The following is a 27,086-nucleotide window of genomic DNA, read 5'->3' on the forward strand; positions in this document are numbered from 1 at the left end:
CGTCCTTATTTGTATGGTCACCCTTTCGATGTCGTCACTGACCATCACGCCCTTTGTTGGCTGTCTACCCTTAAGGACCCATCTGGCCGACTTTTTCGCTGGTCCCTTAAGCTACAGGTGTACGACATCCGTGGTCTCTACCGTTCCGGCCGCAAACACACAGACGCTGACGCCCTTTCTCGCTCACCGGTCTCCGCTGACTGCGTTTGCCTATCCGCCCTTGAGCCCACAATTCCATCTCATGCACTGCGCAACATGCCGTCGGAGCAGCGCAAGGATCCCTGGATCAGTGCTCTCATCAGCATCCTTTCTGATCCAACCACTCCCTCACCATCTCGCGCTCTTCACCGCCAGGCTACCCACTTCTGTATTCGCGACGGCCTTCTTTATCGTCGGAATTACCCCTCTGACGGTCGCAAGTGGCTTCTCGTGATACCCCGCCATCTCCATCACCTTATCTGCGACGCTTTCCATGCAGACCCTCAGTGCGCACATGCCGGCCTCTTCAAGACCTATGCTCGACTACGCGTCCGTTTTTATTGGCGTGGCATGTATAACTACGTCAGAAAGTTTATTCGCTCCTGTGTGCAGTGCCAACGCCGAAAATTACCTCCCGGACAAGTCTACCCGTCACAACCCCTTACCTGCGCTTGTCGGCCCTTTGATCGTGTTGGTATAGACATATACGGACCGCTACCATCCATCCACTGGATTATTGTTGCAGTGGATCACTTGACCCGCTATGCTGAAACAGCTGCTCTGCCGACTGCCACCGCCGGCGACGTTGCATCGTTTCTGTTACGACATTTCGTTCTTCGCCACGGGGTCCCTGGCGAACTTCTGAGCGATAGAGGCCGCACCTTTCTTTCCGATGCTTTGAAGGCACTACTCGACGAATGCCGAATCATTCACCGCACCAGTACAGCGCACCATCTGCAAACTAACGGCATGACCGAGCGCTTCAACCGTACTCTTGGCAATATGCTCTCCATGTACGTCGCCTCAGATCATTCAAGCTGGGACCAAGTTCTCCCTTTCGTAACGTATGCGTACAATACTGCGGCCCAAGCAAGTACTGGCTTTTCCCCTTACTTTCTCCTATACGGACGAGAACCTTCTACTACGCTCGATACAATTCTTTCATATGCACCTGACGCGTCCGAAAGTACTCCGCTATCTGAAGCTGCTCGTCATGCCGAGGAATGCCGCCAGCTTGCCCGCTCTTTTTCCACCGAGGACCAGTGGCAGCAGCAATCCCGTCAACCTGCCGGCCGTTCTGCACAAAATATTTCGCCTGGCTCTCTCGTATGGCTTCGGGTACCCGCTACTAAGCACGGCCTCTCCTCAAAACTTGTCGCAAAGTACCTAGGACCCTACCGCGTTCTCGAGCGAACGTCCTCCGTCAATTACATCGTAGAGCCCCTCACGCCATCGACGGACCTACGCCATCGCGGCTGCGAACTTGTCCACGTCTCTCGCATTAAGCCGTACTACGACCTAATAGTAGTCTCTTCACCTTAAGCTGCCTCGATGGCGCCTTTTTCTGCGGAGGGTGATTGTAACGAAGAAGAGTAGCCTGCCTGCGCCACAGCACCATCGCTACCGGCATGAGCTCGTGGTTGCTGTCTTTCGCCGAACGCTTGTGACGGCTACCCGTTCGCGCCCGTTGCTAATAAATCTCTTAGCAGTTTTATTTATGTTTTTGTGTAATACAAGTGCACCAATACTAAGGCGTAGAGCTGTTCTTGGACACTTTCACAACATAAATGAAATATAATTGAAAACGTAAACAAAATGAATTACTGTGATGTAACAAAGAAATCTAGACCATCTGACTTTACGTAAGAGAGTATTCGCATATAGCTAATTAAAGTTTAACAGCATAAATACCTTGGGGTAACATTATTCTAAGATCTCACGTGGGATAAACACATTACGAATATCACCGCAGGAATGTTAGGCAAGTTATTCTTCTTCAAAGGAAGCCATGCCCTCTCTATCACATCAATCAAGCTACACAACGTTCGCAAATACAGTTCTCCATGCGCAAACACAATCTGTCTGGTTTCCTCGTTGAATGTCCAACAAAACTAAGAGGCAATACAGAGAAATGCTATGAGGTTCATTCAAAATAACTATAAATGCGTTAACTCAGCGGCTAATCTTCTGAGGTGGTGCGGATTGCGAACTCTGTCGGCTAGACGAAAAGACGCTCCCCTGAACTGGTTTGTGCTGCTAAAAAGTAACTATAAGATGGTCGTGTCCAGTATCTTTTATTGTCTGAAGCTTGAAAAACACGTAACAAACATGCATACATTTTAACACAATACAAATGCAATAACGAGCGATTTAGGTATTCCTTTCTCCTGCTAGTAGTATATGAATGGAGCTGAAGTAATTACCCTATCACCAACATAGAATTGGTATTTAAATTTACTGCAGAAGAAAGAAGCAGCAGTCTGTAAATTAAATAATTTGTCATCCCATGAATCATCCTCACAAAGTTTGCATTGTCATGATTTCGACTACCCGTTTTTTTCGTTAGTAGTTATTATGTGGACACATAACTTTTTATTACTGTATGACCTTTAGTCCTAAGATGACTGTTGTAACTACCATTTTTCCTGCTAATTTCATGCCTCGACATTTCTTCTTAAATCATTCCTTCTATCTCTCTCGAAGCGTTATATGTCCCAAGTGCATGCTCATCGCACAAATATATATATTTTCGACGCATTTAGGGCTATATTTCCCTTCATTCATATTACATGTCTAACGGGTTAGGTACGCGTTCTCCAAAGCTAGATTTTTTTAGGTATCATGTTAACTGTTCTGTGGAAACATGCATTTGTATTCCTAAAAACGGCTTCCGTTTGACATTACCATCCCTGGACGAGATTAATTTCTTTAATTGCCCCTTTTTTCACTGAACTGTTCTGCCTAGACTTTGTTTTCAAATTATGTTTTATGCTTAAATCCTGTACACTGACATACATGAATATATGCTGTAGTACCCAACTCCACGCTCTCGAGTGAGAGTAACAGTATTGTAAATAAATAAATAAATAAATAAATAAATAAATAAATAAATAAATGTCATCTTATTGGCATGATTCCATCGACGTCATTCCTTCTTCATCATTTCATTATCGTCACTACGCCGCTATCATACACTCGTCGTCGTGCCGTAATGCACAAGGGTGACCTTGGCAAGTCAGTGCTATTTCAAAAGTGGGCCAGCATGAGATACAGGGTAGGTAGCCTGTAGCCAAAGGCACGGATGTCCATGAATGAACATCGCAGAGTATATATAAACGTGACTTCAGGAACATGATGTGCCGCAACATTGCTTGAATGCTTATCGCGTTGCCGTCGACATTCGTCAGACATGGATTCTGCATTAATTTTTCTTTTTATTTTCTACCATGCCTTTCCCTTTCACCACTCGTTTCTACTTAGCGTTGATTTGTAGATAAACTCAATTCCCGAAGGGATTGGCGGCCAACCTATCAGATACTGCTAGAGGCTCTGCTGCACCCTTAACGTGCAGCATCATTTTCTGTGTTTGTGTCGCCGGAGTGGCCTAGAGGCAACACAACAGGCTGAAAATCTGTGTGTGCATAAATTTGGTTTTCCCTGTCCCCGTGCATCGCAGTGGCAATCGCAGATAAGCTACTGTTTCCAGCTGGGAGGTCTACTGGACGGGCTGAATGCGTACGAGTACTTGTACCTGATTGGTCGGCTGCGAGGCATCCCTGAGTGCGAGTTGAAGCCCATGGTGGACAGCATCATATCGGTCGTTGACCTCGACGAGCGCGCATCGAAGGAGTGCGGCGTGTACAGGTTGGCGCACGCCGATTGAAATTATGTAGCTAGCAATCTTACAACTAGCCGTGTGCGAGTAGCAATTTCGGGAAAAAAATAAGTATCGATTGTCAATTGAATAGCAGCAAAACGAATAGAATCGGATATCAAATACTTTTTGAACTATCTTCTAGTAATCGACAGCTGTTGTCATAATAAATATAAAACGACGCTCACGTCCTTGTAAGTACAACATTACTGCGTTTCTGTCACGAAGTGTTATTTAAAGCGTGCGTGGGACATTAGCAAGAAATCAGGAGTTTATTGGCGTAGAGCATACTTTCGAACAGTGCAAAAGACGTGACTTGGCGCATTTTAGGCCCTTACTGCGTCCGCGATGTTTACCATATTTCTGCGCAAATTTTGTGTTTTATTGCTCACAGTTAGCGCTTTGAAATCGAAAACTATTAGAAAATATTCTTGTTTACAATAGTGTATATGAATTCGAAGATCGCATTGAAAAGGGCTACACCTAATATCTTAAACAAGTTGGGAATATTCGCATACACCTATTTGCGACATTGATGGCTGATATTTACAATTTGCTTCGTCCTATTACTATGAATGTTCGAATAAGAAAATTCCTAAAATAATTACAAATATTTCCTCATTTCTCAACCAAGTGCAAGACAACCGTTTCGTTCTGCGCTATCGCTAAAATGAAAGCTTAAATGAGCGGATTAGAAAACTGGGCAAGCTTGTATCGTTTCATGCCTAATAACAAACAATGCACTGAAAACGACGACAAGGGAGGCGCACAGAGCGCTTGCGTTTGTGTGTACGCCTTCATTCGTCTTCACTTTCAGTGCGCTGTCTGCTATTAGCCATAAAGCCTTGTTTACAATATTCGATGCATGCGATGCCGCCTTCAAATGAGCTTCGGGCCGAGTCGGCAGCTTGTAAATTAGAAACACGAGAAAAAGTTTCGGAACACAAACTGATTCTCACAGGATTCCGCTCTTATTGGAGCAGCATCGCGACACAAGGAGGCAGTTTAAGAGGCATAAAGACGGCGCAGTGATTGGCTTGTTAGTCGGCGCTCGGACCCCGCTTTTAGCCACAAGGTTAGCGTACATCGTGCACCTTGACAATGGCGGTAGCATGGAGGCAGGAAGAGCGATTGACTATGTGCTTAATGAGCAAAGTACAATACCGCCATACTGTAAAGCGCTTTAACGGATGCAAACACAGTGACAATGTCCGAATAATTATTTCGGTCGCTGAAGTTGGCAAAACAAATCCGTAATTTGTTCAATGTCGAGGCATCATAATTGTCTGACTGTAAATTCTTCAGCAAAAGTTTAGAAACTCGCTCTTTAGTTCAGAATAACCAATAAATATTTTATTGAGGCCCAGTTCTGCTAGGGACACGCACACTGCCTCTAAGGTCGGTGAGCATACGCCCTGCGTATGCTCACCGACACAGCTTCGCATATAAACGAGATAAAACCATGCCTCGTAAAGCGGCCGCCATCATCTCCTCCGCCTCTTCACCTTTTGAGTAATGCAGTCCTGTTGGTTCCTCACCAATGAATGGCTGTCTTGCTGTCCACCACATTCCAAATACCAGATATTTGTTCCTCCACAAGTGGAATATGCATCGCCCTTCTGGTCACCTCACCAAGTCTGTCTAATCAACTTACTGGAATCTGTGCAAAACCGCGGTGCACGTTTCATCGCTCGAGATTATAACCAACACTCCAGTGTCACTAACTTAAAGATTTCATTATCGCTATCATCCTTGGAATCACGAAGGAAGATAGCCACTTTCTGTTTATTGCACAAAATAGTCTACAACGCGAACGCAAATACCTTGCTACAATCAAAACCACATCGCCTATCTTAGAGTCTTCATAATCAACATAGTTTTATTCGTCTTTCGGCCGTAGCCAACCCTTTAGCACATCTACGCTTCCACGAGCAATTGGTCATTGGAATGACTTCCATGATGATATCGTCTGTACTCATGATCATGTGGCATTTAGAAATAAAATATTAACCATCTATGACTCTTTTTGCTATCCACATGATCACTTGAAATGATGTTTATAGATATAATAGGGATGTCATGTAGGTCCACTCAATTTTGTATAAAACCCACTCATTGTTCTATTATTACAATGTTACACCATATCTATTACACTTTACCATTGTATAATACCTTGTTCCTGAATTTCTTTTGTTTGCTTTCATGTTCTTGTTAAAATTATTCTCTAGTCCCCCTCACATGATGCTTGTGCATGGAGCCTGTCAGTATGTGTAAATAAAAATTAAATGTAGCAATCTGATTGCGCTCCCTCCGCCCCCACCCCCCCACCCGTCCTAGCGGAGGCAACCGCCGAAAGTTGTCCATCGGTGCCGCTCTGCTGGGCCTGCAGCCTTTTGTGTTTCTGGACGAGCCGTACGCGGGCGTGGACGTCGTGTCACGGAACAAGATCTTCCGAGCCGTAGCAGAGATCAAGAAACGCTCGACGACGACCTTCGTGCTTACGTCACACAAGTGAGTGCTGTCACCATGCAGGAAGAGTTGTCACACAGCGAAGCCAATGGGAAAATTGCTGTATACTAGCGAGGGGGGACCGAGCGCTCGATTAACTAGTCACAGCCGAACGGAGCCAGTGCAGAAGCAAGACGAGGTGCAAGCACCGAGGAAACTAACTTTGTTTTTCAACCTCTTCTGCTCCACTGATTTCTGTGGCCATCATAATGCCTTGCATGGTATATCCGACATTGAGAAAAGGAATCTCTTTCCTTCAATGTGAGTGTCAGCAATTTTAACTAAATAATGTGCCGAGATTTATGTCGGGCATTATCTCTTTCGGCCCTGGTGTCCGATAAGAAGGACACGAACATAAATTGTTCTAAATCATGACGCAAATGGTTACGACAATAGTACATCGATGCATGTCCCAAGCTGAAGCTTCCTCTAAATTCTAGCACATACGTGTCGTATAATACTGTGCTTCTTACAACTCTCACCAACCTGCAGCATGGATGAATGCGAGTTTTCATGCGATCGGCTCACCATCATGGCGAACGGCCAAATGATGTGTCTGGGCACGCTGCAGTGACTGCGCGAGAAGTTCGGCCAGGGCTACCGACTCGAGTTCCTGCTCAAGCACACGGCGGAGTCAGACGCGCCCAGGCTCAAGCAAGCTGTCGCAGAACTCTTCCCTAAAGCTCTACTCAAGGACGACAACAAGGTACCCCAGCTTTAACGCTATTGCCGTTACTTTGGAACTTCATTCGATTGCAGAACGCCTCTATATCCATCTATGTGTTTCCGCTACTTACCTTTTAATGCGGTAATAATCTTAGAGGACTTCACGCACTTCTCGGGTTCTATCTATCCATCTATCTATCTATCTATCTATCTATCTATCTATCTATCTATCTATCTATCTATCTATCTATCTATCTATCTATCTATCTATCTATCTATCTATCTATCTATCTATCTATCTATCTATCTATCTATCTATCTATCTATCTATCTATCTAGCTAACTAACTCACTCATTCACTAAATAACTAACTAACTAACTAACTAACTAACTAACTAACTGACCAACCAACCAAACAACCGTTAGAGCAACTTCGATCACTTAGTATCTGTTAATGTGTACATATTGCCTATCTTCAACGAACCTCGTCTATGCCGACATGGCTCACTCTTGGTGCGCGATTAGGTAGGTACCGAGGTTCAACGTAGTTCTTTGCCGCAATCTAGGAGCGCTGGGTATATGCCAGCAGGTATGTGCCGCTCGTGTTCTGCCCAGTGGTTCAGGTAACGACGAAAACGTTATTATATATATATATATATATATATATATATATATATATATATATATATATATATATATATATATATATATATATATATATATATATATATATATGCAACGTGCAGTGACCACGTAAGAAGTTAGGTTAACACCAAGATATTTTATGTTAAGTGTTATGCAAAATGGTGGGTGATGTGACCTCTTTTGCGACAGGCACTAAATCTACGTTCCTTTAACACATAAATAACATCCCCATTTTACATGATACTCAAAATAAAAATCTTGGTGTTAACCTAAATTTCGTGGTCAACGCACATTCCATACATATGCGCCAAAGCTTCGAGATAATTAGGATGCATGATACGCAAGTTACATAATTCTACTAAAGACATTGATAAACTAGCTTATCTAACGCTTGTTCGACCTCAGCTTCAATAAGCCGAATTCTTCTAGTCTTCCCATCAGAAATACTTAAACGAAAAACTCGAATCTATTCAGAAAAGGGCTGCGCGTTTTATTTCTTGTCGGTATGAGTATACAGGCCGCCATTGGACAGGCTGTCATTGGAATCTGAACCAGGCAACGTTTAACGCTAGAACGTTATCTAGTGAGGTGAGTATAGCAGTGCTATTGGAGGAATTAGAGGGCAGTACACGGGATATAATAGCGCTCAGAGAAGTTAGGAGGACAAAAGAAGCATATACAGTGCTGAAAAGCGGGCACGTCATGTGCTGCCGGGGCTTAGCGGAGAGACGAGAATTAGGAGTCGGACTCCTGATAAATAAGGATATAGCTACTAATATACAGGAATTCTATAGCAATAACGAGAGGGTGGCAGGTGTTCTTGTTAAACCTAATAAGAGGTACGAATTGAAGGTCATACAGGTCTATGCCCCTACATCCACTCATGATAACCAGGAAGTCGAAAGCTTCTATGAACAGGTGGAATCGGCGATGGGTAAAGTAAAAAAAAATGAACACTGTACTGATGGGTGACTTCTATGCCACGGTAGGCAAGAAGCAGGCTGGAGACAAGTCGGTGGGGGAATATGTCATAGGCTCTAGGAATAGCAGAGGAGAGTTATTAGTAGAGTTCGCAGAACAGAATAATATGAGGATAATGAATACCTTCTTCCGCAAGCGGGATAGCCGAAAGGGCACATGGAGGAGCCCGAATGGAGAGACTAGAAATGAAATAGACCTTATACTCTGAGCTAACCCTGGCTGGCATCATACAAGACGTGGACGTGCTCGGCAAGGTGCGCTGCACGGACCATAGGCTGGTAAGAACTCAAATTAGGCTAGATTTGTGGAGCGAACGGGAGCAACTGCTACATAAGATGCCGATCAATGATTTAGCGGTAAGAGGGAAAATAGAGTAACTCCGGATCAAGCTACAGAAAAGGTATTCGGTTTTAACTCAGGAAGAGGACCTTAGTGAACGACAATCTGATGGGCATGATTAAGGAGTGTGCAATAGAAGTCGGTGGTAACTTCGTTAGACAGGATACCAGCAAGCTATAGCAGGAGACGAAAGATCTGATCAAGAAACGCCAATGTATGAAAGCCTCTAACCCCACAGCTAGAATAGAACTGGCAGAACTTTCCAAGTTAATCAACAAGCATAAGATAGCTGGCGTAAGGAAGTATAATATGGATAGAACAGAACATGATCTAAGGAACGGAGGAAGCCTAAAAACAGTGAAGAAGAAATTAGGAATCGGCACGAATCAGATGAATGCGCGAAGAGACAAAGCCAGCAATTTTATTAGAAATATGGATAAAATAGTTCAAGTGACTGAGGAGTTCTATAGAGATTTATACAGTACCAGTGGCCCCCACAACGATAATGGATGAGAGAATAGTCTAAGGGAAATTGAAATCCCACGAGTAACGCCGGAAGAAATAAAGAAAGCCTTGGAAGCGATACAAAGGGGGAAGGCACCTAGGGACGATCAGGTAAAAGCAGATTTGTTGAAGGATGGTGGGCAGACTGTTCTAGAAAAACTGGCCACCCTCTATACGCAATGCCTCATGACTTCTAGCGTACCGGAATCTTGGAAGAACGCCAACACAATCCTAATCCATAAGAAAGGGGATGCCAAAGACTTGAAAAATAATAGATCGATCAGCTTGCTGTCCGTTGCGTACGAAGTCTTTGCTAAGGTAATTGCAAATAGAATCAGCAACACCTGAGACGTATGTCAAACAAAGGACCAGGCAGAATTCCGTAATGACTACTCAACAATAGACGATATACACACTATAACTAACCCTTATACATAGTTTCATTGATAACGAGAAAGCGTTTGATTCAATTGAAACCTCCGCAGTCATGGAGGCATTACGGAATCAGGGTGTAGACGAACTGCGTGTAAAAATACTAAAAGATATCTATAGCCGCTCCACAGCCACCGTAGTCCTCCATAAAGCAAGCAACAAAATCCCAATAAAGAAAGACGTCAGGCAGGGAGATACGATCTCTCCAATGCTATTCACAGCGTGTTTACAGGAGGCATTCAGATACCTGGATTGGGAATAATGGGGGATAAGTGTTACTGGAGGATACCTTAGTAACTTGGGATTCACTGATGATATTGCCTTGCTTAGCAACTCAGGGGACCAATTGCAATGCATGCTCACTGACCTGCAGAGGCAAACCAGAAGGGTGGGTCTAAAAATTAATCTGCAGAAAACTAAAGTAATGTTTAACAGTCTTGAAAGAGAACAGCAGTTTACGATAGGTAGTGAGGCACTCGAAGTAGTAAGGGAACACATCTACTTGGGACAGATGGTGACCTCGGATCTGGATCATGGGACTGATATAATCTCAAGAATAAAAATGGGCTGGGGTGCGTTTGGCAGGCATTCTCAGATCATGAACAGCAGGTTGTCATTATTCCTCAAGAGAAACGTGTATAGCAGCTGTGTCCTAGCAGTACTCAACTACGTGGCAGAAACCTGGAGGCTTACGAAAAGGGTTCTACTTAAATTGAGGACGACGCAACGAGCTATGGAAAGAAGAAGGATCGGTGTAACGTTAAGGGATAAGAAAAGAGCACATTGGTTGAGGGAACAAACGCGAGTTAATGGCGTCTTAGTTCAAATGAAGAAAAAGAAATGGGCATGGGTAGTACATGTAATGAGGCGAGAAGATAACCGATGGTCATTAAGGGTTACGGACTGGAGTCCAAGGGAAGGGAAGCGTAGCAGGAGACGGCAGAAAGTTAGGTAAGTGGATGAGATTAAGAAATTTGCACGGACAAGATGGCCACAATTGGTACATGACCAGGTTAGTTGGAGAAATATGGGAGAGGCCTTTGCCCTGCAGATGGCGTAACCAGGATGATGATGATGGTATGCGTGTAACAAAAAAATAAATTATGGGGTTTTACGTGCGAAAACCACTTTCTGATTATGAGGCACGCCGTAGTGGAGGGCTCCGGAAATTTCGACCACCTGGGGTTCTTTAACGTGCACCTAAATCTAAGCACACGGGTGTTTTCGCATTTCGCCCCCAACGAAATGTGGCCTCCGTGGCCGGGATTCGATCCCGCGACCTTGTGCTCAGCAGCCCAACACCATAGCCACTGAGCAAACACGGCGGTTCAGCGTATAACAAAGGCAAAGCACAGATTAAATTTGACTCCTCACTACAGCCCTTGCAGGATCGTGGTGATATAGCCCAGCTATCATTATTTCATACATACGTCAATAATGCAGCGCCATCAGTTCTGCCTTTTGAAACTCCCCATTACAGGTCACACAGATTGTACAATCAGTTCATTTTGTTGCGCATCTAATCCGCGCTTCGAAGAACCATTCACCTTTGGAACGATTTTCCTAACGCCATCGCTTATGATAATGACTATGAAAATTTCCTTCGTCTTCGTAGAACGCATTTTTCAAACTCTACATTACCTAACATGTTATTTTATCTTACCTTTCCCCTTATTTATGTGCTACTGTCCTTTCATCTTCGCATATTATCCCTGCTGTTATTACGTGCTATGGTCTCGCACTTACAGAGAAGCGGAATGCAAAAGCAGAAAAATAAGTCATTAGCACTAAGGTGTATGTTTTGCATTATTTTCCTCTTGAAAACAAGGTATTTTCTGTTTTCTCTTCTCCAGCTTAAGCTAACGCATGTGAATAGGTGGAATTTTCCTGAGAAGCGCTCTCTTTTCGTGCGTGCTCAGGAGCTTTCTCTACATTTCCCCAGAAAGCTACCCGCAAGTATGGAATCCCGTGCGCGCGGTCGGATGTTATTTTATGTATGTGGTGAGCATACCTACCTTTCAATGATCCGCACTATTTTTAGGTGTCCAACCATTAGCTGAAATTTCCCGTTTGACGTGTTGCCAACTGGAATAACAGCTAAAATATCTGCTACCCTATTAACTAATTGGATGTCATTGAATCATGAATCCGCCTTCATTTTTTTACCATTGTGCTGGGTAACCGTGACATCTCGAATGGGATCACATGGTTGCCTTACGAAATATTAGATCGTGGTTAGGAGGTTATCTTTTTTTCGACGATGGAAATGAAAATGTTTCCGTTGCCTTTTTGTGCTTGGGGCCTAATGTAGTACGTCAATGGGTGTTTTCTTGCCGTCCAGAACCTTCTTGGCTACCACCTGATGGAGAGAATTCCTTGGAGTGAGCTCTTCACCAAGGTGGGGCAGCTGCAGGAAACATTCCTCCTTGAACACGTCCTAGTCGGGGAGAACACCTTCGAAGACATCTTCTTGAACTTCGCCCGAGCACAAGGAGGTACCTACTTTCCCGGTGTGTTCATTTAGGTCAACGTTGGTACGTCAGCGCCCGGCAGCGCCGTCTCTTCCAGCGTTTAGACACAACTACAGCTGCTGCAAAACGCCTCGGCATGAAAGCAATAAAGGCCTTTCTGACGTTAAATGCTTCCAGTTCAATAATTGTTTGCAGTGCTCACGAACACCACTTGTTAAAACCTCGTTAAAACACAGTGAGAAAAGAATGAATGAAGTACCAAAGTGAGTCTAGTCCTAAAAGGATCAAAAGCGTGGCAGTTTAGGCGAATTGTAATGTCATGACATTTTTAGTCTTGTAGCGCAGTCCAGGAAGAGCAAAAAACGAAGGAGGTAGGGGCAATTTCCGGTCCCTTTCATTAGCCGTACCTCCTTCCTTTTTTGCTCTTTCTGAGCTGCGCTACAAGCCTAAAAAAGGCCTCAAGGGATGCTGCGAGGTAATATACTGACACATAATCAGTGTCCCAAGTTGATCACATGGTTGATTTCGACCCCGTTACCGCAGAACAGCAGACCGATGCACTTGCCATTCGACGACGGACTATCCAGCTACCCAGGTATTCGGGGAAAATCATGCGCTCACCGACTCATCCGCCACCGTGGAAACCTTGAAGTGAAACCTGTGTTCGTCTCCGTGGACGGGCGTCTAGGCACCCGCAGCCCCGACCAAACTGATACGGAACGCCAAGCAAAAACAAGACCGTATTTATGCAATCTACGGTGTGGCGTTGCACCGACACAACCAGTGCTCCGATTACCGCGCACCGGGATGTAGCAAAGTGCTCCGGCGTTTCGCGGAGCGACGCCCGCGTTCCAAAGACGACTGCGGCATCCGAGCTCAGTGGTGAGGTTACGGGCCGCTCGGACGGGTTCGAGCAGCCGGTAATTACCTCAAAGGGTTCGCTGACAATAAACGGGGTCTTCTTGGTTTGGGGCTTGAACTTGGATTGTCTGCTGTACTCTTCCTTCAGTGCGTCGCCTCTGACGCGGTGGCAGTAGCGATAACAACGCGATACTTGTATTACGAAAGCATCATACGCCACACTCCGCGAAAATCCGACCTTGTCGTCGGCGGTGTGACCGAAGGATCGTACAAAAAGTGGCCGATGGCAAGCACTCCGTACAGATGGTTAACCAGCGAAGCTGAAACGTGCGGTGCCATTGTCTAGCACTGGGTTTATCGCGACGGTTCATTAGACGAGCCCTTGGTAGGCTGCCGGTTCCTTGGTACACAGTTGCTGATTGCACACGGCTGCATGAGCATATTCTTGTGCCCGGGCTGCATCATCGGCATGGCGTAGGCGAGCTCATTCCCCGTTGTGCTCGCGGCGCTGCATGGCAAGTTGCCTGTTTCTCAGGAGTACGTATGGCTCGAGGCCTACCCTTCCAGCTCCGGAGAGAAACTGGTGCGCGCGCTCTCGGCTGCGACTGAGAGCAACGACCCCGCTACTGATGCAGCCAATCGCGTGCCTCTCTTTCTATTTCCCCCTTTTTAGGCGCATGCCCATGGGGTTGCGCCAGAGAAGTTTTCGTCGTACAGGAGACAGGCGGTCGAATCGGCTAGCCATATACAGCTTCGGGGTAATAATCTAGCTTGTGTTAGTAAATTTCCTTTCCGCGGTGCCAAACCACTCATTGCTGCGAAGAGAAGATGCAGTCAGAAAAGATTCAAGAACAAAAGTCGCGGGGCGACGCCGCCTTGAAATTCTGCCAAGAGAATGCCGTGATGTCGCAGATTTTGACAATGTCCGCTCGGGTCTAGTGAAATATTTATCGGTCAAAATGTACTGCATCGAATTCCACAAATGCCAAACACTGAACTTAGGCAGTTTCAGTAACGTTCACTGAACCACACCGACCGAAATGAGAAACAAGATTTCTTCAAAGTCGGCTGCATAAATCTGACGTATAGTCCTTGGGGTTCTGGCACGAAATTAAATTTAAAACTTTAACCATCAGTTTCTCTTTTACTTATAAGCACATTACCGCAAAATAACAGATATCGGAGTTGTTCAAAATAACTTCATCAATCTCAACTTGCTCCGCCATTGTCGGTACTGCCCCTTTTAGTTGTCGCCATTACGTGAGCCGCTTCCTAGTGCGAATTCAGCAGGCTGCAATATATTCGGTACTACAGATTGGCTACAGGATATATGAGAACTAGTTATCTGTCGTTTTAGGTGTTGTTACATGGCTGAGACATAACATAACATAACAGAAACATTTAATTTAACTCGGCCACAGGCGGCGTGCTGCATCGTGCGGCAAACTTGTACAACCAAAAATCATATATATTACGCACAAACCTAACAGCACACTTTGGCGAGCTTTCGTCAACTCGTGTGACGTTTAAGTTAAAGAAATGCCTGCTTGCAAAGGGTTTCTAAAAGTTACAAGTTAGATAGGCTTCATTTGAGTTACGTAAAAATTTATCAAACGAAGACCTGAAGCTGTTTTCGTCGTACCAAGCAGAAAAACCTAGATATAAGAATGTCAATCACAAGAATTTATGTTAGCGTGATATATATTAAAAGAATTGCAAGTGAATATGCATTACCACCATTTCAATCCTCAACTTTATTCTGCGTGGCCATGGTTACGACACGCCTTTTTTTATGCAAAACGCCTTGCGGTGTCGCAAATGTTTTTGTTAAGGGGCGCGTGTCGCATAAAATTCGGTGTTGGTATCGGTGGGCCTGCATGTGACCGAAAATTTACGTACATATTAATCTATGTGTCTATGCCTCTCCTTGTTACATGACATGCGGTATATACGCTTTATATTGCCACGCCATTCTATCACTAAAGTTGCTCATACCTTGTCTGACATTACTGACAAATTTATTCCAGGGAAATTTGAGAATGAACCATTCTGCAAAATTACCTAAATTATAATGAATAGTGGTGCTCACGCTGGATGATAGAACGAAATGTCTCCAAATGAAAGTTAATGCATGTATCACGTAAACGCTCCATATCGAAATTTCAATACTCTTTGGGCTCTGTGCATTTATGTGAGGTCGACAGTTACCGTTACCTTGGCTTTATCATCCCTATACCAAACTAAATTGATCGAACCATGTTCTACAAATAACATCCGATGCCTCAAGATCCCTTAACTATATTAAAAGATCCCTGTCCTTGTCTCCTCCGTTGGTTCGTTAACTAGCATATGAAATTTTTATCCGTACCAAATTAGAATTTGCGTCTACGATTTGGAATCCGCATCAAAAGTACTTGATTGACACTTTAGAAGCTACTCAAAATCTTGCCTCCTATTTCATCTTATCGAATAATGAGAACACTTTCGGCGTTAATAACTTGAAATTATCTGTTGGCCTACCCCTTTTAGCATCAAGACGTGTAATTTCGCAACTATTCCTATTCCATAAATTGTACTATAACTTTCCTGCCCTTCGTTCCTCGCTTTTATTTCCACCCGTGCGCTCATCACATCGTCCATTCAATTCTTTAGGCATACAACGCCTTCATGGTTCTACAAAAACTGTCAAGAAATCCTTCCTTCCCGTTGCAATAGAACAATGAAACTCGCTCCCGGAATCCATTGTTGTAGAGCGAAACCCTTAGAAATTTAGAGAGCTACTAACCACCCATATTTGCAACAAATTATGCAAGAACCTGTTCTTTTTAGTGTCTTTTCAGTTGTTAGCTTTTTTTTGTACGTGACCATTCCTTCGATGTTTGTATTATTATTTTGCCCCCCCCCCCTTATGTAATGCTCCACTGGGGCCCTTAAGGCAATGACAAATGATGATGATGATGATGAACAGTCCACAAACCAATGCCCTGAAAAAAAAGCCCGGACAGCCCATGGCTTTTATATGAAATCATCTCAGACTAATATATTCAAAATGTGAAACAATAACAGAAACCTGAAAATGGTGTAATTTTTTTGGTGCGAGGCTCTGCACTACCTACGGGATCGGCCCGCAGAAGAGGCGGCGTTTCTACCAGAAAACTTGCCTTCGTGCGTAGCATTCACCGCCACCGTTTCGCGGCAAGAATTACGGTTATATAAGCTACTGTAGCCGGGAAGCGTGAGAACCAGTCAGCTACCAGTGCATGCTATCGGGGCATTAAACTCTTAAATGGGAACCTCAAACGGCCTCCAAATTTTTGCACACAGTATGGTCGCACAAGAGCTCTCATCCATAACACAGTGCACCAGGCGACAATATGAGACTACACTGTCCCCCTCCGACTCGATGGGTGAGCTATACCTGCTCAACGGAGCGAGAAGGGCTGCTCAGCGCGCTGGAATCCTGGACTGAGGGGGACCGCAATGCACAGCTACCCACACTCACGGGCTCTTTTGTATAAAGCTTGTTCTCTCTCTCTCTTCACGTTCGTCGCAAGGGACCTCATTCTCTGCTACTTGCGGTTCGTGTGAGTTTCGCGAGCCAGAAAAACGTCGGCAGCATTACGCGATAAGGGAACTGCTGGAACGCGATAGTGCCGGTGGTGCACAGTTGAGCGAAAATTAAACCTTTCGACTGCCCGCGTCGTTGTGAAGGGTAACGTCAGTGAGTATTTTTGGAAGAATGGAATAGAAGTAGACAAGTAGCATTTTCTTCCTCCTTATAAGAAAATGCAATTATATTTTTTCATGAGTGGTTGAGCCCTAGTTAGAGAAATCAAATGAATTTCTTCATCATCGGGATAGTAGCCGAGTATCCTGGGAGAGCCCCAAATTGTGCCTTGTAGTTATCGTTTTTTATTAGTGATGTTCACAATAATACTGACGCCCTCGAGGTTCTCGAGCATTGATCGATCATTTCAGCTAACTTTACCTATCTGCAACTCTGTAAGGAACCACGTTTCTTTTCAGCGGAAATGTTTACAATATTTATCGACCCTCCTTTGAAGTTATGTGCCAAAAATTTGAGCATGGTAACAGAAATCCCTTCATAACTCGGAGTTGCCAACCTCATACGAGCTACGACAGAAAGAAGTTACGAAGAGTTGACCTCTTCAGTTTTATTCCACTGGTTAAAGCAACTTAAACGCAACTGACACTTTACGCGAAATCGCAACACAAAGCCGCATGCTATGCATTCAAGATTGGTCTCTGATTGGTCTTAATTTCCACTGGGGCCAGTACGGCAGCGTTTGTAGTGTGGCCGAGGGACGAATTCTTCTTGTACTCCATGAATGTGCGAAGCGCCTTCATATTATTTGTTTCAGACAAGTAAGCTTTTACATGAGCATTATAATCCTCCATAGTTTTCATAATTTTCCGCGTCAGAAAATGCAACACAAGATTTGTTTATAATCGAATTTTGAGATGTTTTTATTAAAAGAAGGTGCTTTTCCGAGCAGCTTTCTTGAGGCATATTTTCTTTCACATTGCTCAGCGCACGAACAAGCTACTTCTTGTTTTCAGTAGAAATATCTACAGTGAACGTGGAAGGCTCTGTTGCAACAATCAGACGTATTGAAACCTCCTCGGGACGCGCAGCGTTATCAGTCGAAGTTAATTAGATAAAAGCGGAGTGCACTACTGTCAGACTGTACAGGGAAGCCGAAGCATCCGTCAGGCATTCCAACCTTTAGCCCCGGCTTCCTCCTTTTTGTGAAAGGGAAAGTAAACTTCACTTTACTATTTTTTTGTACGTACCGTTGTGGACAAGCTTTATGGTTTCATCACTGACTCTTTGCAGGAAAGAGAGAATAGAAAATAATATAGACTGTTTCATTGAGGGCGTCCCCATTCTGTAATCACACCATCGTCTATCGCGGTATATTACATCGACATGCTGGTATGTGGTCATGCGCTGGAGGGTGGTCAGCGGGCGTGCTGTTGACAAGTTGCAAGTTTTCGCGTTTTCCTGAGATGTCTGAAGAAGTTTTCGTGATTGGGAGAGTTCTTGCCATGTTGTTGGTAAGCTTTGCGCTTCGATACACCCTAAATATCAAACGGCGACTGGCCCTTGGACGCTGCCACAGCTCCACCTGCGATTGTATTACAAGACTAGTCAAGTTTGAACATTGTCCACACGTAGCATACGAGCAACGTGTTGTCATTGCATGTCTAGCCTTGACCTTCAAATAAGGTGCTGCTCAGGTGATAAGAACCATAGGTGTGCTATGCGGTTGGGCGCACCAGCGTGCAACCCAATGCAGGTAGCTAGCGAAGCAGGGAGATAAGTTTTCGCAGCATTCCTGCTCATCAAATTTTCACGGTACCATTTTTAAGCGTTGTTTACCAGCACCTGAACATCGAGCTTCACGAAATCATTACCTGTAATATTACAGGGAGAGCCGTTAACACGGCGTACTCGACAAAGCGACTTCGGGACAGTGCCGCTAACATGGCCCGGTCAAGCAGACGCGTCTCACGCGCTGAAACGATGTACGCACTCGTTATTCTCGAGCTGTGCCTGCATAGGCAAGGGCACCTCGCTGGCTCAGGAGAGCTGAAAAAGAAGAAACGGCACTCTGCAACAGCAATTTTACTCCCTGGAGTAGGCGCTCGATGCGCCGCATTGCCCAGACAGCTTGCCTGCGAGACTTGGGAGCAGGGGTGAGCACATGTGAGCTAGGGGCGGCTGGCACACGATAGGCATAGGTTTGCATTCAGAACGAAAAAGAATGCACTTTCATTTTTGAAGTGGGCTCGTACTGTCTCAATAATACGTCCTAGCTAGAATTTCACCAGTACGTTGGTTGCCAAGCGTAGTAATCTTAGAAGAAATTTGAACGCAATAGCTTTATTGCGCGCGCACAAAAGAAAGTTGGCTTACTCCAATCGAACTTTTTGACCAACTCGAATGCGTACCTTTCGTACATATCCTAGTTGGATCATGGGTGCAGGCGTCATCCCCATGTGCTCACTCAAAACAAAATCTTCTGTACACGCGATGAACCTGAGAGTGGCGAGCCTTTCCTGATTATGCTGGCTGTCCAAAGCCGACACTCGTTTGCAGTCTTAGCGGCGGAGTCAACGGAGTCGCTGTGACTCAAGAGGAACTTCACTTCCCAAAGTAGCTTTTGCAGCCGAATACAGCACATTCGTAGCCCGTTTACCTTGAGTCAGCTGAGATTGCAGCAATCGCAGGCGGAACACGTTACAATTGCACTGGTAAGCAATGACACCGCTAGGACTCCTAGGTGGCGCTGCGGGAAACGGCGATCCGAAACAAGCTTTGGTTAGGATTTTGTGGCGAATTAACGTGCTTTTCTTGGCTCCGTGGTGGTGACGAAATTATAGGTCTTTGTGCATGCTTTGATCTTGCTTCTGTTTTTGATTTGCTGATCCTTTCCTTTTAAACGGTAATTGGGTGGTTTTCTTTCTCTTCGTTTTTTTCCCTGTCTCTCGTATTTCTGGTGAGTGGGTGTGTTTCGTGTACATTCGGTTTCGCAGGATGGTTAAAGCATCCTTTAGCGCCACGTGCTTCTACACGTGCAGCCGGGTGGGACGTTGATTGTTTGTAGTCTTTAAATGGTAGCTTGGAAGTGGCAAAAATTATAGCTATTAGTGGTTTTACTGTGTGTGTTCTGGTACAAAAGCGACAGCGTGGCCGCGTGGTTGAGCGCATGCGAGAGCGTGTCATAACTTCGGTCTCCGCGGCACTGATTGCTTTTGATACAGGGGTGACATTTGCCTTACACCATTTTGAAGATTTGGATTCTGTGCGTATCGGTTTTTGCGAAAACGCAGGTGCTCTGCATTGATTAAGTACTATAGTATTTGCATCAGTAGTAGGATTATTATAGTAATATAGTATTTGTAAAAAGCCATGCAATATATGGCGGGAAAGCCTGGGAAGCAGGCAGTGCCTGGAGGGTCCCTCAAGGCATATGAGGATACGGAAGAGAATGGAGAGGGTGTCGAAACAACCGGCACACATTGTGATGTCGATACTAGGCTGCAGGAAATGGAGGCTTTCCAGGAAGAGCTTTTAAAACAGGTGGAAGAACTCATAAATGAGGTAAACAGGGAGCGTGGTGCGCGAAAGGTAGTTGAAAAGAGACTTGAAGCAGCCGAGGAAAAGCTGAACAGGGCCGCCTTTGTGAAGGAGAATGTGCGTGACAGTATAAAGCAGACCCTCGACGTGAAAGGAGAGGGAGTGTCAGCAAAGTACGTGGAATACGTGCAACATGATGAAGAGTTAGCTGGAAAGCGCGACACCTACCTTGAGGCCACCACGTGGAAAAAGCAGGAGCCCAGGGGACAATGCCCCTTGTCGAGTCGGAATCAGGCGGGAAAAGACAAATGCAAGCAGGGAGAGCTACGAGAGAGCGAAAGGGCGATTATCGCCGGTGACTCAAACGTGGCTGGGTGCTCAAAAGCAATTGTGGAGAGGGTGAAAGGCGATAAAAGAGTGGCGATAGGGACATTTCCAGGGCGGACACGGGGTTCTGTCACGGCGCAAGCAAAAGAAAAGCTCGCTGAAAATGCCCACGTGCGCAACATTGTCCTAGTAACAGGTTGGCTAAATATCGCCCTAAAGAGGAAAGGGACATGACTAGGCCAGCGCTTGGCGAAGGGGGTGGATGACTTGCGTGAGCCATCCCCTCAGGTGCAGATCGTAGTGTGCACGGTACTGGAGGTGCCTGTGCGTGACAGTCACGTACAAAGAGCCGTAGTGGCTGCTAATGAGGCGATATGGAAAATGAGCCCAGAGAAAGGCTTCGAGGTTGTCGAAGTAAACATGGAAGTGAGAATGCGCGGTGGTTTTAAACGAGACGGGATCCACTTCAATTACAGGCTGGCACGAGACGTGGGCTGGCGACTTGGTGGTCGCGCTGTTGCTTTTTTAGGGGACCCGCGGGCGCTCAGGAGGCCAGAGTAGGTATTAATGAAGAAGGTCCCCAGGGGAACCTCAGAAGAGCACCACCATATACAACAGAAAAATGAGAAAAGCAAGACAGAGAGATTGCCATACAATAGGCTACATAAACATGCAGGGTGGCAGAAGAAAGGAAAAGTGGGCCGAGATTGAGGAGCCGTTAAATGGCGTAGAAAAAGCGGTGTATTCGCTTAGAGAAACGCACATTAGAGATTCACAAGAGCCGCCAGTTATTGAGAATTAGGCTTAGGTAGTGGGCAACAGAGCTAAGTCGGAAAGAAAGGGAGGGGTAGTCGGAACGCCCATCCATCAGGGAGCCAAAAGGAAAATTGTAAAATCACAATGTCAAGAGCATCTTCGGTTATCAGGTACAATGAGTGGGAAAAAGTAGTAGTCTGAATGTAGTCTCCTACACTGAGGATTCTAGGCCGGCGTCCCTGTACTACAAGGAAATGAATTAAACTAGGAATCATAAACATAAAAATGATTTTGTTTGTGAAACTAATGTGACAATCGGCCGGGTCGTTTGTGCAATAATTTCCAAATTTGTGGTTATATATTTTACATGAGTGGTTTAATTCAGGTGAGAACAATTATTTGTTTATTGTCGCACTCCACCTATCTGCATGCAATTCCTTAACCGACTAAAATTATTTCTATTAATAGGGTGTTTTAGGTTTGGCGCAACTTCCGCTAACGGTGATGATGAAGTACATCAGTTTTATGAACTGCAGCGTCATAGAGTACACTGATAAGAAAAAACCATATTCGAGACTAAACAAACTGCAAAAAAAACATAGCATATTTTTTTTCGACGGAGACGCACCAATTTCTCCTTTGTTTCTAGAAAACATCATCGGTTAGAGGGTCTCCGGAGAATTACGATGACGTCCTGGGAATCTTAGAGGCGGAGCTGCTTCAACACCTCACTGCGATAATTTGACTGCTAAATGTTTTGTCGGGTGGTGATGTGTGATCAATTACCAAAGGGACCACGCATCTAAATAAACTAAGTGTGTTCGAACATGAACTGCATCAAATTAGCTAAAAGTTTTCAGTAAACGCATGGAAGTACAGGCTCATAATTAATGTGAAGTGAGGAAGCCTCAAAGAAGGAAATTATGAGTGCGAACTGCAACGGCACCTTTGGTTGGTAAACTCTCGCGGCACTTGCCTAGGAACGTTCGACAGCAACAACTGGGCTGCAGCTAAACGTTTTCCACCAGCAAATACCGCCAGTGGGGCTGGTAGCGCCTGAAAGAATAATAGCTAGAGAAGCGCACGGCGGCTAACGGGCACTGTTTTGTCAGCACTTCACTGAATCAGAGTTGCGACGAATTCAATGATAGGCAGTACCATCAAAACGAGAAAGACAAATAGCTCAGACGCCACTGCCGGTGCGAATCACTGCTGTGCAAAGTAAAACATAACAAATTATTGGCTCGATGTACGTCTGAGTATGCCACTCTATTTGTAGAGCATCCGGCTATAGTCTAAAAGGTGCTGGCTTGTAATAACAGCTCTGTAAATTTTTGTTTGCATTGAAAAGGCCCCGAACTAGGCGAGACGGGAACCTACTTATTGCAATATTCCGCAAAAGGACAACAAGTGTTGCATTAGAACACACGTACCTGTAACTGCAGCACCACTTATATGCGTTCGCGCAACGAAAAAAAAGCGTTGCTAGCCCGATGCGTGAGGCAACGCACAAGGTATATGAGCCATGCAGCTATATCAGTACCCCTCCGCAGATCCGCCGCACGATGTCACTCACTGCCAGGCAGTTTTGTATCTAGAAAGTGCATGTCACAGCACGTAGAACCACAGACGTGTCACGCATACCTCTTTTTTAGAGCGCAGCTCTTAGGCACCCGATCCTGCGCTCAAGTTTGGCGTCCCTCGGCTTCGTATCTCGGCGTAATCGAGAGAACGAGCACAGAGAAGGACGAAAGAGCGAATGAGGAGCCCAGCGGGAGATGAAAGACGTCAAGAGTGAAGCGAGCGCAATGAGGAAAGCGGAGGAGGAGGGTGCAGCGGAAGCATGAAGAGGAAAGCGGAGGAAGCGATCTTGAAACACCAGCAGAAAGCGCTCACGTCCTCGCATCCGGGTAGGCAACACCGCAACACAGAACGTTAAACGGAAAGTCTGAGCGGCTGAAATATTCTCATGGATGCCTATGAGTATTCTCAACCCACCATGAGTAACTACTTAAGATACAGACAAATAACTTTAATTACAAGGTCGTGAGAAGCTTTGCCCTAGGGCACAGCGGCGGGCCGCCCCCATTTGGGGACTGGTAGGCCGAGCCTAACCGCCGCATCGCGGGCTCTTTTGACAGTCCAAGTTTGACGCTAAATTCTGAGCTCTGAACGGCAGAGCTCCATCCTTCTTCCGTGATACGACTGGGTCCCTGTAAGGAGGGACATCGCCAGAGCATGTGTGCAAGATTGCTAACCGCCCCACAGTCCAGGCAAGTAGAACTAAAGGCCTCTGGACTGATCGTATGGAAAAGGGCCAGGTTTGGATGGCACTTAGCCTGAAGCATGCGTAAGGTGGACGCCACAGGTCTAGCCAGTTTTCTATAAGGGGGAGGATAAGTCCTCCTACCCAGTATAGAGTGCGCAGTGATTTCGCTGAAAGTAGAGAGAGGGTCCCGAAACTCGAGAACCCCGGAGTCTGAGCTCGAGCCTGCTCGTGCGCGGTGGGTTAGGCGATGTCATTGAGATTGGGAAAGCAGTCAAGCTGGGGGTCGAGGTGAGCCGGAAACCACATGATGGTGTGCCTTGAGAATATCTTATTCTTGAGAATCTTGTAAGCCTCCTCAGCGATGGATACTCAAGCGAAAGCCCTAACCACCAATCTCGAATCAGTGAAGATTTGCGATTTGCTGTTATCTAGCAGTGTTATAGCAACTGCGACCTGCTCTGCTCTGGTTGGTGTTGAGCACTTTAGGGAAGCTGCATGCACTGTTAGTCCGTTGTGATCAACGAGCGCTATGGCGAAGTTAGTTGATATTGAGCTGCATCGACAAAACATGCCGAATAGGGATCGTCTTTGGTACGCTTGAGGAGGGCGAGCGCTCTTGCCCTGTGTGTGCCTGCATTGTGTTGAGGATGAACATTACGGGGAAACGGTGTGACTGGTATGTTGTTCTTTGATCTTCTGAGACTTCATATTTCCGCTCTTTCATGAAGATAGGGCTCATCCCATGAACCGCCAGGATCTTCTTTCCAGCCGGGGTACAGGATAGAGGAGATAGTTGGGCTGACTCCTGAGCCTCGATTATCTCGTCCAATGTGTTGTGCGCTCCTCGTTATATAAGGAGATCCGTGCTCGCCCGTGACCGAATGCCTAGTACTTTTTGATACTTTTTCTGATGAGCGTGTTTAATCGTTTCTTCTCGGAGTTTTACCAATTGTGCATGGCTGGCACATAAACCATGACTCATGAGGAAGGCGGGGACCAACCTGATGAGGTTGTGTTCCTTTAAGCCTCCACGCCTATTCGAGAGTGTTGGTGAGTCTGATCATGTTCTCCGTCTTGGCTGTGAGCTTGTTGAGCGTCGTATTGTTACTGTAACAGGATTCGATGAACATGCCAAGGACCCGAGTGGTGTCTACTCTAAGGATGGTACAGCCGCTTTTAGTGTGGAGTTTGATTTTTATTTCACACGATGGTTTCCAGCCTCCAGGTTTTGGACCTCTCCTACTAGCCTGTAGAGCAGGAGCTCAGACTTTCTCGCCGAGCATCTAAGCCCCATATTTTCCACGTACATCTCTGTTTGATCTACAGCCTCCTGTCAACCTAATAGAACAGCTCCTTTGCTTCCTGCGACGCACCAGATTGTGATGTCATCAGCGTAGAGCTTATCATTGGCCCTTCTATGTTAGAGAGTCATTGCGATTGTTTCTTCATGGCGATATTAAAAAGCAGTGGTGAGACTACAGGTCCTGGTGGCGTGCCTCTGGGGCCCAACCTGAAATTGTCGGACTTGAAGTCACCGATTTTGAGCATGGCCTTGCGATCCCTGAGGAACGAGCTTATGTATCTGTAGAAGGCTTGTCTCAAATTGAGCTGTGAGATCGAGTTCAGAATGTGAGCATGGGATACATTGGCAAAGGCCTTCTCCAGGTTTAAGCCTAAGATGCCTCTTACATCACTTGTGGTGTTGTCAATGATGTGACACTTGATGAGCTTGATTACGTCTTGCATTGACAGGACCGGACGAAAGTCGATCATGTACGGAAACAATCCTTGTTTCTCGATGTGCTTGGAAATTCGATTGCCTATGACACGTTCCGCCACTTTCCCCACACAGGAAGTAAGCGAAATGGGTCTCATGTTTGAGAGACTCTTGGGTCTGCCAGACTATGGAATGAGGATGATCGAGGCCATTTTTCAGCACTCCAGGACGACCCCTCGTTTCCATATTTCATAGATCTCCTCTGTCAACCATTCTATACAGCAGTAGTCCAGGTTTCTGAGGGCCCGGTGGATGCCATCAGGACCAGGTGCCTACCTGCGATTTAAATACTGGAGAGCTTTCCTTACTTCGCATGCCTTTAAATGGTTATCTAGCTCGGGGCAAGATGACCCTTTCTAGGGGGGGATAGTACTCGTCACTCCAGTTGCCGAGTGGCAGATACTTGCGAGCGAGCCTGTCGAGTACGGTCTTTAAGGTATCTGGTTATGGTGCCTCATGTAGAACCTTCACTGTCAGCTGTCTTTGGTTTGACTCGGTATTGGTATCATCGAGCAGATGCTTGAGTAGGTTCTATTTAGCTCCAACTCTCATCTGGCCATCCACGGAATTGCAGACCTCATCCCACTGTTGTCTCCTCAGGGTTTGGCAACGATATCCTGTAGTTTTGTTGGACTCCGGGATCTTTTTTCGGATCCTTCGGTTGAGTTTCTGTCCTTTCCATCTGTTTAGCAGTGACGTTTTAGCTTCTAGAACATTAGCGAGGCGGCTATGCATCCTGTCTACTTTAGGTTCAATTTGGACTTTGTCACCGCACTCCACTGATATCCTCTTTTAACTATTCAGCCCACTGCTCTAGGCTAAGTGCTGAGTCAGGTGTTTGTACTCGCTCTTCCTTAATATTGCGAAACTAATCCCAATCTGTAATAGTGAACTCTTTGCGGTCCCCGCTTCTCACCTTGACGGAGGTGGCCAGGATATTGTGATCACTGCCAAGGTCCACTTGGAGGTTGCACCAAGAGGCCGATTACACATTCCGTATTAAAAAGAGGCCAGGTGTGGGTCCCTAGAGGAGGAGTTGCCGAGTCTGGTCGGAAAAGCCGGATCTGTTATAAGCGTGAGGCTATTATTGACCGTAGTTTGCAATAGGTCCGCGTCCTTGCGGTTAGCATGTTGGTACCCCCATGCTTGATGCGGAACGTTGAATTCTCCGGCCACCAGGAGTGGAAATGTACTGGCCTTGCTAGTAGCCCTGTTGATAATTGCCGCGAATCTTTGCCTGAGGCCTGTGGGCATACTGTATATGTTAGGTATGAAGATACTTGTCTTAAACTGTCTGCTGCGGATGATTTCGACGAGCGAGTGTTCAACCTTATTAGATTCAAGATTTAGATCGTGGACTATGAACGTACGTACGTTTGTGACTAACGTGCTGAAGCCCGTCTCTTCATCACCATATTGGGTATGCGATTTATAGCCGGGTAGAGTGAGCGTATCCGTGAGCGTTTCTTGTAATAGGATCACATGTGGCGTTTCCGGTTGGGTCCGAATGAACTGTTGGAGGACATTCCTTTTACGATGGAATCTCTGCGGTTGCACTGCCATACATTAATGACCCTGTGATGTGCCGCCCT

Source organism: Dermacentor variabilis, chromosome 10, assembly GCF_050947875.1.
Source record: "Dermacentor variabilis isolate Ectoservices chromosome 10, ASM5094787v1, whole genome shotgun sequence".
Lineage (NCBI taxonomy): Eukaryota > Metazoa > Arthropoda > Arachnida > Ixodida > Ixodidae > Dermacentor > Dermacentor variabilis.